Consider the following 16287-nt stretch of genomic DNA (forward strand, 5'->3'; position numbering starts at 1 on the left):
CGTACTTCACTGTAACACACCCATTCTCCTGTCTTCTCGTCCCCTCTTCATCCATCCATCCATCCATCCATCCATCCATTATTCTGACTTTCATCTCATTTTGGCATGCATCAACTCCAAATTCCCCCCAGCCTTCTCCTCTCACTCCACACATCCACACCACTATCAGTCTCCACCCCTCTTCATGGGCACACCTTGCCATTCATTCCAGTCCGGCTCTGTCTCACTGCCACTCTTCCTAACCATTTCTTTGGGAAAATCAGAGCTGGGTGACCTTTGGTGAACTTTGTCCTTTCCTTCTACTTTCTCTGCAGTGGCTGTGGGCAGAGCCCAGGTGCAGCAGGAGCCATTGGCAGAGACTACCGAGGGCACCGGCATCAGCATCAACTGCTCACACACCAACATACAGTCAAATGAGTTCATCTACTCACAGAATCACAGAGTCACAGAAACATTAAGGTTGGAAAAGACCTTTAAGATCATCAAGTCCAACCATCAACCTAACACCACCATGGCCCCTAAACCATGTCCCGAAGTGTCACGTCTACACGTCTTTTTATCCTAAAGATGGTGGGGGTTTTTTCCCCCTCAAAGTTTCAGAAGGGTTTTCAGAGCTTGGAAGTTAACTCCTGTCTCAGAAATTTTTGTCCCATAATTCTATAATAACATTTCACTTCTTATGGAAAAAGTAATGAGGGAAGGTGTAAAAGAGCAGAGGATGTCTTAAATGTACAGATTACCTACAGATTAGCTTCTGTGTTAGAATCATATGAATATAAACGTATCGAATCCCTTTATGGGCTCCTGATAAGTGCTCACCAGGCTCTGAAATTCACTATTTGGCATCACTGGAGGAAGTGGGAGGTTTCTCTTGATGATATAGTATGAGACTGAGTAGTACGCTTGAAAATATATAGGCCAACCTGTCACAATGCAGACCCAGGTGGAGGGTCCTGGTTTCTGGAAGGAAAAGTGATCCTACAGGAAAAATCTTAATGTCCCCTGAACTCATCTCATCAAGCCCCTTACTCTCAAGCGTGGTACAGCACAGGAGGATTATTCCTGATCTGTAATTGTCTAAAAGCTCCAACAGCTCAGTATTGTCTGTCCCCACAGAGTGACCTTTTTTTGGTTAACGCTCTCAGCTGCCCTCCCCAAAACCACTGCTGCTTGTTTCCACCTGCAACGGAGATGGCAAATGGGAGTATGTTGGTAATCCTCAGCTGCTGCAGTTCACGGTCGCAGCTTGAAGTGCCCTTACCTGTAGCAGAGACATAAGCTCGCTGTTCAGTTTGGGTTGGTTTTGTTCAATTTTGTTATGCTGTTGAATCAAAACTGGTGGAAGTTTTGCCCAGAGACAAGCAGAATTGCCTGGGGAATTGGGTCTGAAAACCAGCTGAAATTAAAAGTAACTTTCATTTAACTGGGTGGGTAGTTTGGAGGCATGAGCACGTAGTGAGAGGTGAGAACTGCCTCGTGCAAAATGTCACCCATAGATACTGCCACCAAACAGCAGTGAGCCACTTGGAGCCTTGGACTGTGCAGCCGTAGTGGTTTCGTTCTGCCTGAGCCCTGTGGCATCGTCACACCTTGTGACCTGGCTTCCCAGATGCAGACTAGGTCTCTCAGCCCAGGAACTGCATACGGATGTAGTTCCTGGGATGAGATGCAGTTACAGTTTTTTATACTCGTTTTCTGCTCCTACCGTCAGCTGCCAGGCTGAGGCTCCGAACTCGTTGTGAGGGGTCATAAAGGGTCCAAAGAGCTGCGGGACTCGCCGGGGTGGCGCTGGGAAGCGGCGGTGTATTACTGCGCCCTGGGAGAGCCGGGGAGAGGAGCCGGGGCTGCGGCCGGGCAGGAACCGCCGCGGGCGGGGCCGGGCGTGTGTGTCAGGGGCAGGGGGACAGCCCCGGCCGGGCCCGCTAGGGGGCGCTGCCGCTCCGCCCGCCGAGACCGCCTGGCCCCGGGCTGGTTTCCCAGCCTGCCGAGCACTGGCACCAGCTTCGGCATCAAGACTGGCGTCACCACTACCAGGTCCCCCTTGGAGTCCATGCCTGGGCTCATGTGGTGGGTTGACCTTGGCTGGACACCAGGTGCCCACCAAGCCGCTCTATCACTCCTCTCCTCAGCCGCACAGGGAGGGGAGAAAATAAGATGGGAAAAACTCGTGGGTCAACATAAAGGCAATTTATTAAAGCAGAAGCAAAAGCCACACGTGGAAACAAAGGAAAAGAAAAGTTATATTCTCTACTTCACATGAGCAGGCAATGTCCAGCCACTTCCTGGGAAGCAGGGCTTCAGTAGGTGTAGCAGTTGCTCTGGAAGTCAAACGTCGTAAGTAGCAAATGGCCCCTCTCCTCCTCCTTTCTCTTAGCTTTTATTGCTGAGCAGATGTCATATGGTATGGAATATGCCTTTGGTCAGTTGGGGTCAGCTGTCCTGCCTATGTCCCCTCCCAAGCTCTTGTCCACCCCCAGCCTACTGGTCAGGGGGGAACGTGGGAGAGACAACCTTGGTGTTGTGGAGCACTGCTCAGCAACAGCTAAAACACTGGTGTGTTAGTAACACATTCGCAACCACAAACATAAAGCACAGCACTATGAGAGCTGCTATGGGGAAAATTAAGTCCATCTCAGCCAGACCCAATACAACTGTCCTGATCTTGACCCACAGGTTTTTTTGGACTCTTTCTCTTCCAATTTGTGCCCCATCCCACTCGGACAGCGGATCGAGAAAACAGCTGGTGGGTGCTTAGTGCTGGTCGGGGTCAACGCACCACGCAGGCCCGCAGGCATTGCATGTCCTCCTCATCTTGTTCCTTCCCTGTCTGTGCCCAGGGCTTCCTGGGAATATTTCTGAAGAGAGGGAGGCAGGGAGAGACTCAGGGCAGGAAGAGGGGCAGCAGGTGCAGGCTGAATGTCCCAAAGGGCTGTCCAGGATCCTTCCAAAGCTGTGTGGTGACCAGCAGCAAAGGCTGCAGAGAAGCTTGCAGCTGAGGAAGAGGAGCTGCTGAACTGCTGCAGGACACAGCTGGGCAACATGACACATGTCCACCCAGACCCCTGATCAGCAGCTGTCTTGGTAGCAACCAGCCCTGCCTCTCCACACTTGCTCCCACCCCTGGCAAGCCACAGCCCAAAAGCAGAGCCAGGGATAGGTGCTTTTGCAGTAACCCCATCAAAAGAGGTGTGACTCCCAGGACTGTTCCCGGACACCAAGGACTGTCATCAAGAACCTGGGCTATCAGAGCAGGAGGGTAGCCAGAACATCAGCTGGAGAGATGATCCCACTCTGCTCAGAATTCACCTGACTGCATCTAGAATGTTGTGTGCAGTTTTGGTCTGTACTGCAAGACATGCCTGGACCAAGTGGTGTGCGTTCAGCAGAGGGTGGCCAGGATGTTGAGGAGGCTGGAGCACTTCCCTGCGGGGGGAAAGCTGAGGGCACAGGGCTTGCTGAGTGCGGAGAAGAGAATGCTTTGGTGGGAGACCCAAAATCATCTTTGGAGTAGCTATGGTCACTAAACTGCGTTGGGTCATACTATCCAGCACCAGATGGGCAGAGAAATTCAGAAAGCAAAGGATCACCCACCCAATGCATGACTAATGGACTCAAAGCAAGCCTGCGTTAATGGTCACTGCACAGCCATCCCCAACAACCCCCTCCCAGAACCACCCCTGAGCAACATCTTTCTCCCTGGGCATCTTGGGAGAGGGTCTGCAGGGGAAAGGATGAGACAGAAGAGCAGGCTGGGATGCAGCAGAACTCTAATGGGTCAAAAGAGGGAAATGAAGTTGATCCGAGTGGAGGCCCCAGAGCAGGGAGCACCAGGGGCAGACAGGAGTCCATGCCCCACAGATGAGGCAGAGATCCTGTCAGGTGTCCATCTGCCTGACCCACAGAGGGAGCAGGGCTAGCACATCCTCTCTTGGCTGGCTTTGTGGGGCTCACAGCCCAGAGGAGCACAAGACATCAAGGATGCACGAGGGAAAGGAGAGAGCGGGAGAGGGGAAAGGCAGGCACGGGCCGTGCTTTTGGAGAGCCCAGGCTGGCCCCATCATTTTGCAAGGGATGCTGGGGTTGCTCAGCCCCTCTGGAAGGAACAAGCCGATGCTCCGTCCCCGGTCTGGTACCATCTTGAGGGTGCCTGGGGGCCTTTCCCAGGGCCCTCCTTCCTGTAGATTAACCTCCTAGCCAAAGAAGACCAAGGAAGGAAAATGTCCTCCTAGCCCTGCATCTGGGGATCAGCAAAAGCCTCAAGATGTGAGCAAGACCCATCAGCCAGGCACTGGACAAGATTCTCTGTTCAAGCGCTTGAGCTGTCCCCCTGCATTTCATGTCTTTCCTCCAGCTCTGGGGACACAGCAGTGCTGGGCTGGGAGGAGTCCCCATGTCCCTGAGGTGCTGTGGGATCTCTGCCCAGCAGAAATCTGCTGGTGGCTGCATTGCTGAGTTGTGTGTTTCTGGGATCTAATTTAACCCTCTGTGTCCCCGTCTCTTGTTCTGCTAAGTCTGTTTGGAAAATCAAAGAGCTGGCCCTAGAAAGCACCTGCGGGGGAAGCTGGCAAAAGCAGCCATGGTGGCAGGCCAACATGGTCTAATGAATGGCGTGATGTCACCTCAGTAGGCCATGGCATCAGGTGTTTGCATTGAGGCCTTCTGTGGTGACAAAGTAAGCTGAGTGTCTGCCCCTGGAGAAAAATGTCTCTGTGAGGTACTGGAAGGTGGCTGAGAAGGCCCATTCCCACCTGGATGGCTAAGAAAGCTATGGTTTGGATCCCACCTGGAGGTGGAATTCAGGTCTGTCCTCATCCTCAGCTGTACACAAACACCTGTGAGAGGGGCTTCAGCATCTTGCAGGAAATGCAGGACATCTGGGAGGGCAAACAGGAAATATGTTGGAACATGGGGGCATTTCACATGACCTGAGTGCTTTTTCACACCTGCCTTATACCCATCTGAAACTGGTTAGGCTTTTGGCCAATCTTTCCCTTTTCCTTCATGTTTGTAACATCTTGGACGCCCTGGAAAGCAAATAGCATGGTTTAGTGTTGCTGCAGGTGTTGCTGGGAGACACTTCAATGACTGAGAGCACCTCGGGGATTCCCCCCAGGGCCTAGACTAAAAAGACCCAGCTTTCTCTGGGGACAGGAGCCTTGCAGTGTCTTGAGGGACTCGCACACATGAGCAAGTTCAGCAGAAGCCACTGTAAAGGAATGTGGAAGGTGAGAGCAGCGGGTCCACTAAGGCTGTCAGATCAAGTCCCTTTTCCTTTCCAAGGGAAGAACAAGTAAAAGGGAAAGTGATAACCAAAGCACACAGTGCCACCAATCTCTAAGGAAGTGATAAGGGAGACAAGGAGGGAGCCCAGAGCTCTGCAGCCTCTAATTGATGGGCCATTAGGAAACTGCAGGTGTAGCTTGGCAGTGGGTGAGGCTGAGCTTTGTAAGTGACAAGAAGTGACAAGAGGAACATGAGGATTTGGGATGTTTGAGGGGGGTGCTGTGGGACTAGGCAGCACTTATTAAGGCATGCTTAAGGGAAGGCTCAAAGGTGAGGGCAAGAGGGGACTGGGGAGGAGCAAGGGGAGCCAACAGAGTAGAGGAAGGAAAACAGGAGCCAGCCGCGTGTAAGCAGGGGCTGGTCAGTGCACTTGTTGGTATGAGCCCTGCGCCTGATCACTACAGCTCCCTGTGCCTTCTTATTAAATCCTTTCTTAACCATCCTTTCATGTATCTTCACTCCCTTTCCCATGTGTGAGTGCTGCAAGGTCTGAGTGCCAGTAACTGGAGAGACTGGTGTGAAAGAGAGACCTGGGTGCCAGTAACTGGGCAAACAACCAATGCCCAGAGGGATTTTAGGGCTTGGTGCCAGCAACTGGAGAAGGGGCTGGTGGTTACAAGGCCTTTCTCTCTTGTGCCAGCAGCTGGAGGGACTGGTGTATAAGCAGTGTGCTTGTGACAAGAGGCATTTGGCACAAACTGGAACAAAGGAGGCTCTCTCTGAACACCAGGAAACCCTTGTTCACTGTGAGGGTGAGGGAGCACTGGCACAGGATGCTCAGAGAGGTTGTGGAGTCTCCATCCTGGGAGGTGCTCAAAATCCGTCTGCACATGGTGCTTTGTAACCAGCTTTAGGTCACCCTTCCTGAGGCTGCATTTGGACCCAATGACCTCCAGAGGTCCCTTCCAAATTTACCAATTTTGTATTTCTGTAAGATGAGACATGAGGAGAGGCTGAGAGAACTGGCCTTCTTCAACCTGCAAAAGAGAAGCTTAAGAGAGAGCTTTTTGATGCTTCTAGCACTTGACTGGAGGATGAAGGGCCAGGTGGAACCAAACTCTTCTTGAGCACAGTGATACAGCGAAAGTCAATGGACATGTTCTCGAACAGGGGAAATTCCTGTTAGAAATTTGGAATTGTCAGTTTTTAACGATGAGGGTGAAGCATGGGTGTAGATAGACTCTGGCTCCACAGGGTGTTGAGTAAAATACCATTGGTTGGAGATAAGACAAGAAGATAAACGGGGATAGCACGGGTGATGTTATGCCCTTTCAGATGCTGGGAACCCTGAGTTATGGAGCCTGAGGTGGAGCTTGAGTTGGGGTTTAAGACATAGTGCAAAATCCTGCCCATGCTGAGATTGTCTGGCATTGTCATCTTTTAAGTTTTCATGGCATAGTCTGGGAAATGAACCACTCCTCATTTCTACTGTTGAGCAAAAGGACATTTATAGGAAAGCATGGTGCTTCACCCTTGATCAAGACAAGGACATGCTCATGGCAACTTTGCCTAGTTTGCCAAGTGATAGATACAGGTCAGCACAGCAGAGGTCTGTACCTACCAAGGTCAGGTTAACTTAATGATAAGGAACAGTTTGTTATCTCTGCCTTGAGTGGTGCGTGGGATCACTCTGCAGTTAAAGTGGAAAGGGCGTGGCAGTTGGGGTCCCCACTTGTCCACACCCAACCCCTTCCCATGCCTTTTCATGTCTGGGGTGCAGGGTTGCCCTATCCACACCCCTCACAGTGCATCACTCCCATGGGTGCCCTGTGTGCTCCCTGGGAGTAGGGCGTGACCCACTGATCCCTCATCCTGTTCCCTGCTGACCACTTACCCCTTTCCCTTACGCAATAAGTTGTCCTTGCCACCTCTGAGTTTGTGGCATCCAGCAGCCCCACTGGAGACAGGTTTCTCTCTCATACTCTGGGTTATCCCACCAGAAGAGGACAAAGCCAGAGAACCTGGGCTGCTGCACAGCAGGGTTCATCTCCTGTTTTGGGGGATTTGAGGGAGAGATGTTGTTCCCAGGCAGCTGAGGAAAGAAAGGGGAGACGTGAGGGAAACAGAAGAGACTTCTGTTGCCAGAAGAAATAGCAACAGAGCTGAGGACCCCAGGGGGAGATGTGAAACCTCAGTGGGGAAGAAACCCCTGACCTCCCAAATGGTCCAGCAGTGGGTGTGCAGAAGAGCAGGCAATTCTAGCTGGGGAGGTGAGGACTCTACTGTGAGGTGACTGGGAACAGCCTCTTCCCATGACTGGGGCCCCCAAAGCCACCAGGGCCCCTTGTTCTGGATACGTGGAGAATGCCTTTGGCTGGGGGAGCCACAGGTGTTGCTGCTGGGGCATGGAGAAACCCAGAAGGAGCATTTCAGGCACAGGAAGAACAGGTTGTTTCTCCTTCCCCGCTTCTTCCTTTGCTCCCCCAACAGAGTCATTTCTGGCAGCTCTGTTATCTCGGGGCTGGGAGGTGGTTTTCTGACTCTCTCTCACTCGGCAAACAGGCAGGTCGGACTCAGCATGCACTTCGAATATCTCATCCTCATGGCCTTCCTAGGGCAACTACTGGCTAAGTCCTGGCTTGTCATCACTGCATACTTCTCCCAAAGAAACCCTTGCCAGCCTTATCAGGATCATGCAGAGATCTACTCTTGAATAGCAGGACAATGCTGGGAAATATCGGCTCACGTTTGTGGTTTTGCAGCAGTTCTGTCAAGACACTCTTACCTTTGGAAACAAAATTAGAAGAAAGAGGAGAGATACCTCAGACCCCTTGTCCTGCTTTTTGCTCCCGTTCCATTCATCTCTCTCTGTCTCTCTCTTCTGATCCACCTGCGGTCTCCATAGGAGATCTCAGCTGTCTCTGGAGTCCCCTATTTCTCCCTTTGCAATGCAAATTAGCAGATCTTGGCAGAGCAGCCCCAGGGACTTTAAAGCTCCCATCCCGCTGACATTAATAGGGTGTCCCATTCTGCCTCCTGGCTGGCACATACAAGCCATGGCTTCCAGTTTTCTCCTCGTTGGCAACACAGCCTGGGCTCCCTCGTTTCAACCTCAGCATTGCTTGTACTCAGGGAGCTCGGAGTCCTTGGAGATTGCAGGGATGAGGACACAGGACAAATCATTTGACTGTAGCTCCATGGGCCCCTCAACCTGCTGGAAGGGTGCAGGTCCCAGCACACAAAGGTCAGGCATTACAGGCTGTTCCTTGGTGCTCTGGGCAATAGGAGAAAGAGCAGGAGCACAGCACAGCTCTCCTCAGGGTCCACACTGGACTGAGAGTTCCGAGCTCTTGCCCAAAACTACTCTCCACCTGGCTGTCCCCAGGCCTCAGGATTTTCCTGCATGCAAGGGTGAAGGAGCCTTCTCCATGAAGGTTTTGCATGCACTCCTGGTTTGCTTCCCGGAGCCATTCCCTGCACAGTTGCTGTCTCTTCCTTTCTTCCAGGCACCATGGGGCAGACCACCATCAACCAGCAAGTCACGGTAAGGCAGAGAGACACCTTCCAAACAACCTGCACATACCAGAGCTCCAGGTTTGATGCCTTCTTGTGGTATTAGCAGAGGAAAAGAGAAGCCCCACAGCTGGTTTCATATCACACAGCCTCTGGCTCCAAGCGCAGTGGCTGTCTCACCACGTTGCTGAACACCACAGGGAATCACAGCCTCCTGCAGCTGGAGGAAGTTGAGGTCTCTGACAGTGCCTTGTAACTCTGTGCTGTGCAAAACACCCTGGTGCAGAGATCTTCTTTGACTGTGCAACAACCCAGGGTAGGGAGGGCATTTGTCTTGCAAGGCTGTTCTTAGGGAAGGGGCCCTCAGCTCTTCCCTTGCATCATTGCTTTCTCTGTACACCCACGGATCTGCAGGCCAAGGTCCTGCTCTCCACCACGAAGAAGAGAAACTACCTGTAGCGTGGCCAGGTAGAGGCCGTGCAGGGAGACACCAGGGCTTTTTCTGCTTGGACCCAAGCACTCTTAAAAGAGCAGCCATGCCTAGAGAGGGTTCTGCCAGGCCTGTTGCACCGGAGCCACCTCAGCCAGTCCCTCACGTCTCTCCAAGCCGAACACTCTTCCCTTTTCAATGTCCCACAAGAAGGACCTCACAAGGGAGAGCGGGTATCAGTTGAGATTTGCCATTGAGGTCAGACCTCATCCTGGATCAGGAGGAGGAGAAAGAGCTTCCCTCTCTTGGTTCTCAATGCAGAAGGAGGCAAGAGAAGTGGATGAGGGAGCGAGGAGTTGTACTTGCTTTCATAAGGGTTCTGACCTTGCCAAGGTCCACAGGCACCCTTTGTGGAGGTAATAATCTTCTGACACGCTCATCCCTTCATCAAAATGTCCCAGCTAATGACATAGGTTGTGTTTTGATTTCCTGCAGCGCTACCTTTTCATTTTCTCATTTCTACCGTGCCCATTCATTCATGGAGTGCCAGGATGATGAGCCCAAGGATTTCCAGAGCTGAAACACATCAGTGCCAGCAGCAGATGCAGCCCAAGAGCCAGAGGGGTCCCATGCAAGCAGTTAACGTAAGGCTGTGGCACGCTAGTAGGGTGGTTTGTGTCCCCATTTGCGGGGGGGGCTTGGCTGCTTCCAGCCCTGCAGTCCTCAGCCCCACACCCCCAGGCTCTTGTCCATGAGGACATGTCACACCCTTCTCTCTCCCTCCCTCCTTCTCTGCCTCCTTCCTTCCCAGCTCACTCCAGCTGTATGTGGTCGTTACTTCTTCAGGTGGGTGGGTTGTGCTGCTGGGATTTGGCTCTCTTCCTCCTAATGCTGCCCTCAGGAGAAAGTTGCTGCTCTGTTTGGCCTCCTGCCCTGCCTGCAAAGTCGGTGGGGGTCCTCAGCGTACACTATGGATGTGTTTGGGGCCTATTCTAACCCAAGGTGCTCCAGCCCTTTCCTGCTGGGGTGTCCCCCAGTATTGCCTCTCGTGAGCCCATGGTTGCTTGTGTGGATGCACATGTGCTTGCCTTTGTTGACATTTGTGCATGTGGAGCTCTGCGAAAGCATGTGTGTGCACAAAGTTGTGCCCAGCCAACCGCTTATTGAGGTGGTGCCAAACTGGGCAAGGACTGAGACCTTGGACTGAGCAGGTATTGAACTGAAGGGACCAGGGTCTTGATGTCACTGTGCTGGGCCCAGGAAAGCCAAAGAGCTGATGAGTCTTTTGGTCTCCAGCCCCAAGGACCTTCATGTCCCACACTGAAATCTGAGTCTGAGTGACCAGCAACTGGCCCTGGGGGGAAGGCATTTGAGGTCAGACACCCCAATGCCTGCTGCTCTTCGCTGAGTGGGTGAGGGAAAGACCCTCTTTCCCCCAGGGGCTGCTGGTGGTGGAAGGAAGGGCACTGTGGGAGAGGTGGAAACACTGTCTGTCTTGGGAGCTGTTTCCCTGAGGAATTCCACCTCTAGGTGACTTCTGGCTTCTTCCTGTCTATGACCTTCTTCCTCTTATTCCAGCCAGGCTTTCCGTGTCCATGGTCATTGCTCATTAGGGCCTGCTGGTGGGTAATGGGGCTGCAACAGCAGAGAGAATTTCCTTCCCTGTCTGCAGGTGAGCCCTGAGCACCCTCTTTTACCTCTTCCGTTCCTGGGCCCCACACACCCACGAGTCCATTTGTCCCCACACGCCATTTACCTCTGCAAAGGTCTCAGGCACTGGCTTTGGGCTGCAGAGAGGCACCAGGAGGGAGGCTCTCATCCTGTTCTTTCCCGTCCCCAGGAAGTCAGGGGATGCTCTACCCAGCCCCTGAGCTCTGCGACTGCCATGCCTGCCACCTCCAGATGCCATGGCTGCTCAGCTGTCCCAGGCTAGGGATGTGGCTGTGCAGACTTACACTTGTCAGGAATTCTCCAGGTGGGCTCCCACTTTCTCCTCCTCTGCTGACAGAGGGGTTGTAGCCTTTTCCCACCTCTCCTTCTTTTGCTTCTCTCTCCTGGGCTGGGCTGGAGGAAGGGCAGGGTCCAATGCCCAAGTGTCAGCACTCCTACTTCTTAGCAAACACGACTGCAGGCACAGGGGCTGCCTCCCAGATAACTTCCAGTAGGGATGGTGCAGCAGTCCCAGGCAAACATGGACATTCACCGCAACTTGCCCCTGTGGGACGGCTGAGCCAGCCCAGACTTTCACTTCAGGTTTCAGTTAGACTCCTCATTTTGATCTCTCCCATTGACATCACAAGTGAGTGGAAGGAATTGCACAGCCACATACACACAGATGCACATGAAAAAGTGCTCACATCCACACACAGGGTGCACACACATGTCCACACCTGTGGACACACAGGTGCGTGCGGTCACAAGCGTGCATGTACACAAATGCACATGAGCCCTCTTGCACATATGGCAGCGGAAACACACATGTGTGCCTGCACAAACACAAACATTTCCTCACATGTGAGCACAAATGAAAACACACATGCATGCACACCCAGTTACACAGGAAGCCCTATGGATGCACACACATTAACCACCCAGGACATGTCATCACATAAATGTTCACATATGTACTCATATGCACTGGCACATGCACACTTGCGTGTAGATGTGTGTGTGTATATATATATGCATGGTCATGTACACGCACACAGACATATACATGCACATCTGCACACACATATGCTCACACACATACACACACATGCACACTGACACCACACACACTTACTTGCTCAGCTGCAAAACACGTGTGTGTACACAAACACATGCACAGACACACACAGAAATGCACTTGTTCACACACATACTCTGGCAGACACACACCCTCACATGTGCATTTGCAAATGAACATACAAATGCAAACACACAGCAACAAATACGCCCACAGGCACAGACAGATGCATATGCACATGAGGAAACACAGCCTCTCTCCACACACTCTGAGAACCAGGACTCCACCAGCCAGCTCTCTGCCTCTGTGCCCCTGACAACTTGAGGCAAGTCCTTGAAAGCCCACTGCTAAGAAGGTCAATCAGGCACCAGCCATCCCTGTTGGATTGAATGACAGCAGAGGGCTTTTGGGCTTTTGTGGGTTGGACAGAAGTAGTTCAATCAACTCTGTTCTCATTACAGGAAAGGCAGAAAGTGTTTTTGGGTCCAAGCCACAGTCTTGTTTGGACATTAAGCATGTTGTCATGCAAAGGGTGCATATGAGAGACAAAGTCAAAGCTAGAGACAATCCCTATTGCTGCAGCTCCAGGGGTTCCCCACTTTAGAAGTCAAAATAATCCCGAAGTCTGATAAAATCAAGCCCATCCCTGGTGATCGCCATAGGGTGTTTGTGGAGGTCTGGGACCAGTTTCAGCTTCATTGCAGGGAGAAGTTCTGCCCTGACATGCTCACATAACAGCAAAGGGCTGTGTGTCTGGGGTGAGCCAGATGGCCTGCAGCTGCAAATGCTGATGCTGGTCAGGAAGGTGGTCTGATGAAGTTGCCTTCAGATGAATACCCTCTCTTCAAAAGGCAAACTAATGTTAATTAGCAGGTGGCATTGGGAGGAGATTTCAAACTTCCTGAGCCAAGCTCTAACATCTCCTCATCTGCTTTTCCCACTCGAGTTGTATCCAGAACTACAGGAGTTTTGGCAGGAGGGAGTGCCCAGCACTGCACAGGCACCAGGAGGACAGACTTTCTGTCCTCAGAGCATCCCCGCAGAATTGGCATATTCCAAGGGTCCTCACCTGGCCTGGCAGGCTGCTATTCAGGTCCCCCCAACTGTGACCTGCCTCCCTTGGAAAGAGTCCAGCTCCTAGCTGTGCTCTGCAAGTGCAGCATCAGGAAGCAAGGTGCCAGCCAGATGGGTTTGTTAGAAATCTTCTCAGAAAGCAGCTGCAGCACTGCTTAGGCTAAACCAGCTGCTGCCATTGTTATTCACAGGGCAGCCATAATACATGTGTTCCATGCATTTAAAAAGCGTGCTTGTGCCAGGATTTTCCATCATTGGCTGGTGAGCTTGGCAGTTGCTGCTCTGATGGCCCATTACTCCTGTCACTACAGGCCCTGATAAAATGTCTTTCTCCATCTTTGTCATAAGCCCCTTTAATATATTGAAAGACCACAATGAGGTCTCCCTGGAGCCTTCTCTTCAGCCTCTCTGGCTGAACATCCCCAACTCTCTCAGCCTTTCTTCATGACAGGTGTTCCAGGCCTCGGATCATTTTCATGGCCTTCCCCTGGAGGTCCTGCTCTGAGAGGTCCATCTCTTTCTTTATTGGGGACCCCTGAGCTGGATGCAGTACTCCAGGTGAGGTGTCCCCAGAGCAGAGTAGACCCACTGGCTACACTTCTTTTGATGCAGCTCAGGGCTCAATTGGCTTTCCGGGCTGCAAGCACACATTTCTGGCTCATGCCCCATTTTTCAACCACCAGTATCCCCAAGTCCTTCTCTGCAGGGCTGTTCTCAATCAATTCATGCCCCAAGCTGTATTGATACTGGAGATTGCTCCAACCCAGGTGCAGGACCTTGCACTTGGTCTTGTTGGACTTCCTGAGGTTCATGTGGGTCCAATCCCCAAGCCTGTCAAGGTCCCTCTGGAGGGCATCCCTTCCCTCAAGAGTACCAGCTGTGCCTCTCAGCTTGGTGTCATCTGCAAACGGGCCCCGGGACAGTTCCCCTGCTGTCAGGCATTGTAATCAGTATCAGCATCGACATCAAGCACTGGCATCGGAATCTGCATCAGGATTCTTCCAAGCTTCTCCATCATTTCCTCCCAGAGCATCTCTTCCAGTACTTGGAAGCCATCCTGCAGAGTCAGGAGTTTGAGCTCAACACACGCATGAGACAATGATGTAGACACGACTGAAACCTTCCAACTTTATCCATAGGTAGTCAGAAAGAGAATTTCTATGTTACCTGAAAGGGCTTGAAGGTCTGAGGTTTGCTGAAGCTGAAAGCTGTCCCCTGACAGGAGAGTTTTCTGTCCAGCTGGTCTCCAGGGAAGCCTGAATGGCTTTAGTAGCTCACTCAGCTGTTCAAAGTCCATATTCTCAGCCTTCAGAAGCAGAGAGGGAAACGTGGATTCTGCAACTGCAGCGGCCCTTGTCTTTGAACTGGCAAAGGATCCCTTCTCCAGGCATTCCTTGGATGGGCTTCCAACTGGCCAGGCAGCACGTTTGCCTCAGTGGTGGTGTCCTCCTTGCTCCCAGGGCAGCACAAGCAGCCAGGGCTTCTCCATGTGGGTACCTGAAGGGATGGAAGAAACCTGTCTGTAAAGCAGAAGGCAACATCATGCTGTGGGCTGTGCTTAGGCTGGGTCTGTGTGTCCCCAGCCTGTGTGCCAGTGAGGAAAGCTGTTGAGACATGTATGGGTGTGACTTTTTCAGCCAAGTCCAGGCCCAGGGACTTGGGACCCAGGAAAGAATACTCAGCCGAAGTAGCCGACCTGCTTGTCTTGCTCCTGTGCTTCCCTCAGCATCCACTGATGGTCACTGTTGGAGAGAATGGCTCTTGGCAGGAGACATGATGCTCCTGTGATTTATTTCCTGGTCAAATTAGCCCAAGGAGGGAAAATGCCTTTCTTGCCTTGCACCTAGCAATTGGCTGAACCTTGAGCCTGCAATAGCAGACTGTGCAGATAAATGGATCAGCCTTTGGTAGCTGATAGCAAGTGAGATGGAGAATGAGCCCAGTGAGAAAGCTGATGATGTGATAGATGGATATGGAGGCAGGCAAAACTGAAATACCTTTCTGGCTTTACAGAGCACGTGCAGAAGGAGTTTGTGCTGCAGTTCCCAGCAGAAGTGTCCATCCAGGTAGGGCACAACAAAAGAGGATTTTTCTCCAAAGGTCTGAGTCAAGAGCAAATGGTTCCTCTGAAGACAGGCACCTTTCAGCTTCTTGATGTAGCTTGGACCATGCTGTAGGCACCTGGGAAGGCAGGCGATGCCTGGTGACCAATGGCTGAAGGTGAGTCAGCAGCGTGGCCTTGTGGCAAAGCAGACCTACTGCCCTCTGAGATGTCTTAGAAAAAGTATAGCCAGCATGCCCAGGGAAGTGCTCCTTCTCCTCTCTTTGGCACTCCTGAGAGCATGCCTGGGGTCCTGTGTTCAGTTTGGGGCTCCTTGGTATGTAGGAAAGGTACTGACATGTGGGAGTGAGTCTAGCGGACACCCCCAAGGCATTCAGGGGGCTTGAGGACATGACACACTCAGAGCCTGAGGAAACATGCCCTTAGGAAAAAAAAGCTCAAGGGAGACATTACGGGTGTCTACAACTGCGTGCTCCAAGGATGTGGAAAAGATGGATACAGGCTCTTCACAAAGTGCACCGTAGTAGGATGAAACCAACATAGACAATTTGGAACCTGGGAAATTCTATTTAGGTATAAGAATCTCTTTTTACTTTTCACTTTTTTTTGACCCTGAAACTTCACAAGTACTGGAATGCACTGTCCCCATATGTTGTGCAGGCGCTGGCCTTGGAAATTTTCAAGACTCGATAGGCACAGCTCTGACAAGCCTGATCTCATGAGACCTGCTCTTGACCATTGTATTTGTGAGAGCTGCAGCCTTGGGATGTGCTGACAGGAGCTTGGGGCTAGAAAGCATGCAGGAGCCAGGAGAGGCCAACCCAGCTAAGGGCTTGAGGATGGAGAGAGAGAAGACACAGGTATCAAGGAAGGAGAGACTCCCAAGATGATGCGCAGCAGGACGTGTCAGAGAGATTGGTCACCAGGGGCAGGCCTATTCATGGGGCTCTTGTGGCAGAGCAAGGTACAGGGAGCCTTCTCCTCCAACACTTTTCATCCCCTCTTGTTTTGCATCTCAGAGCCTTTCCCTGCTCAGTCGCTGACTTTTGCTTTCTTCCAGGCACCATGGGGCAGACCACCATCACCCAGCAAGAAGGCCAAGTCACGGTAGAGGAGAAAGACACCTTCCAAACAACCTGCACATACCAGACCTCCAGGTTTCATGCCGTCTTGTAGTATCAGCAGAAGTAAAGACAGGCCCCACAGCTGGTATCATATCACGCAGCATCTGAGCGGAGTGGCCGTCTCACCACATTG

Source organism: Gavia stellata, chromosome 28, assembly GCF_030936135.1.
Source record: "Gavia stellata isolate bGavSte3 chromosome 28, bGavSte3.hap2, whole genome shotgun sequence".
NCBI classification, from domain to species: Eukaryota; Metazoa; Chordata; class Aves; order Gaviiformes; family Gaviidae; genus Gavia; species Gavia stellata.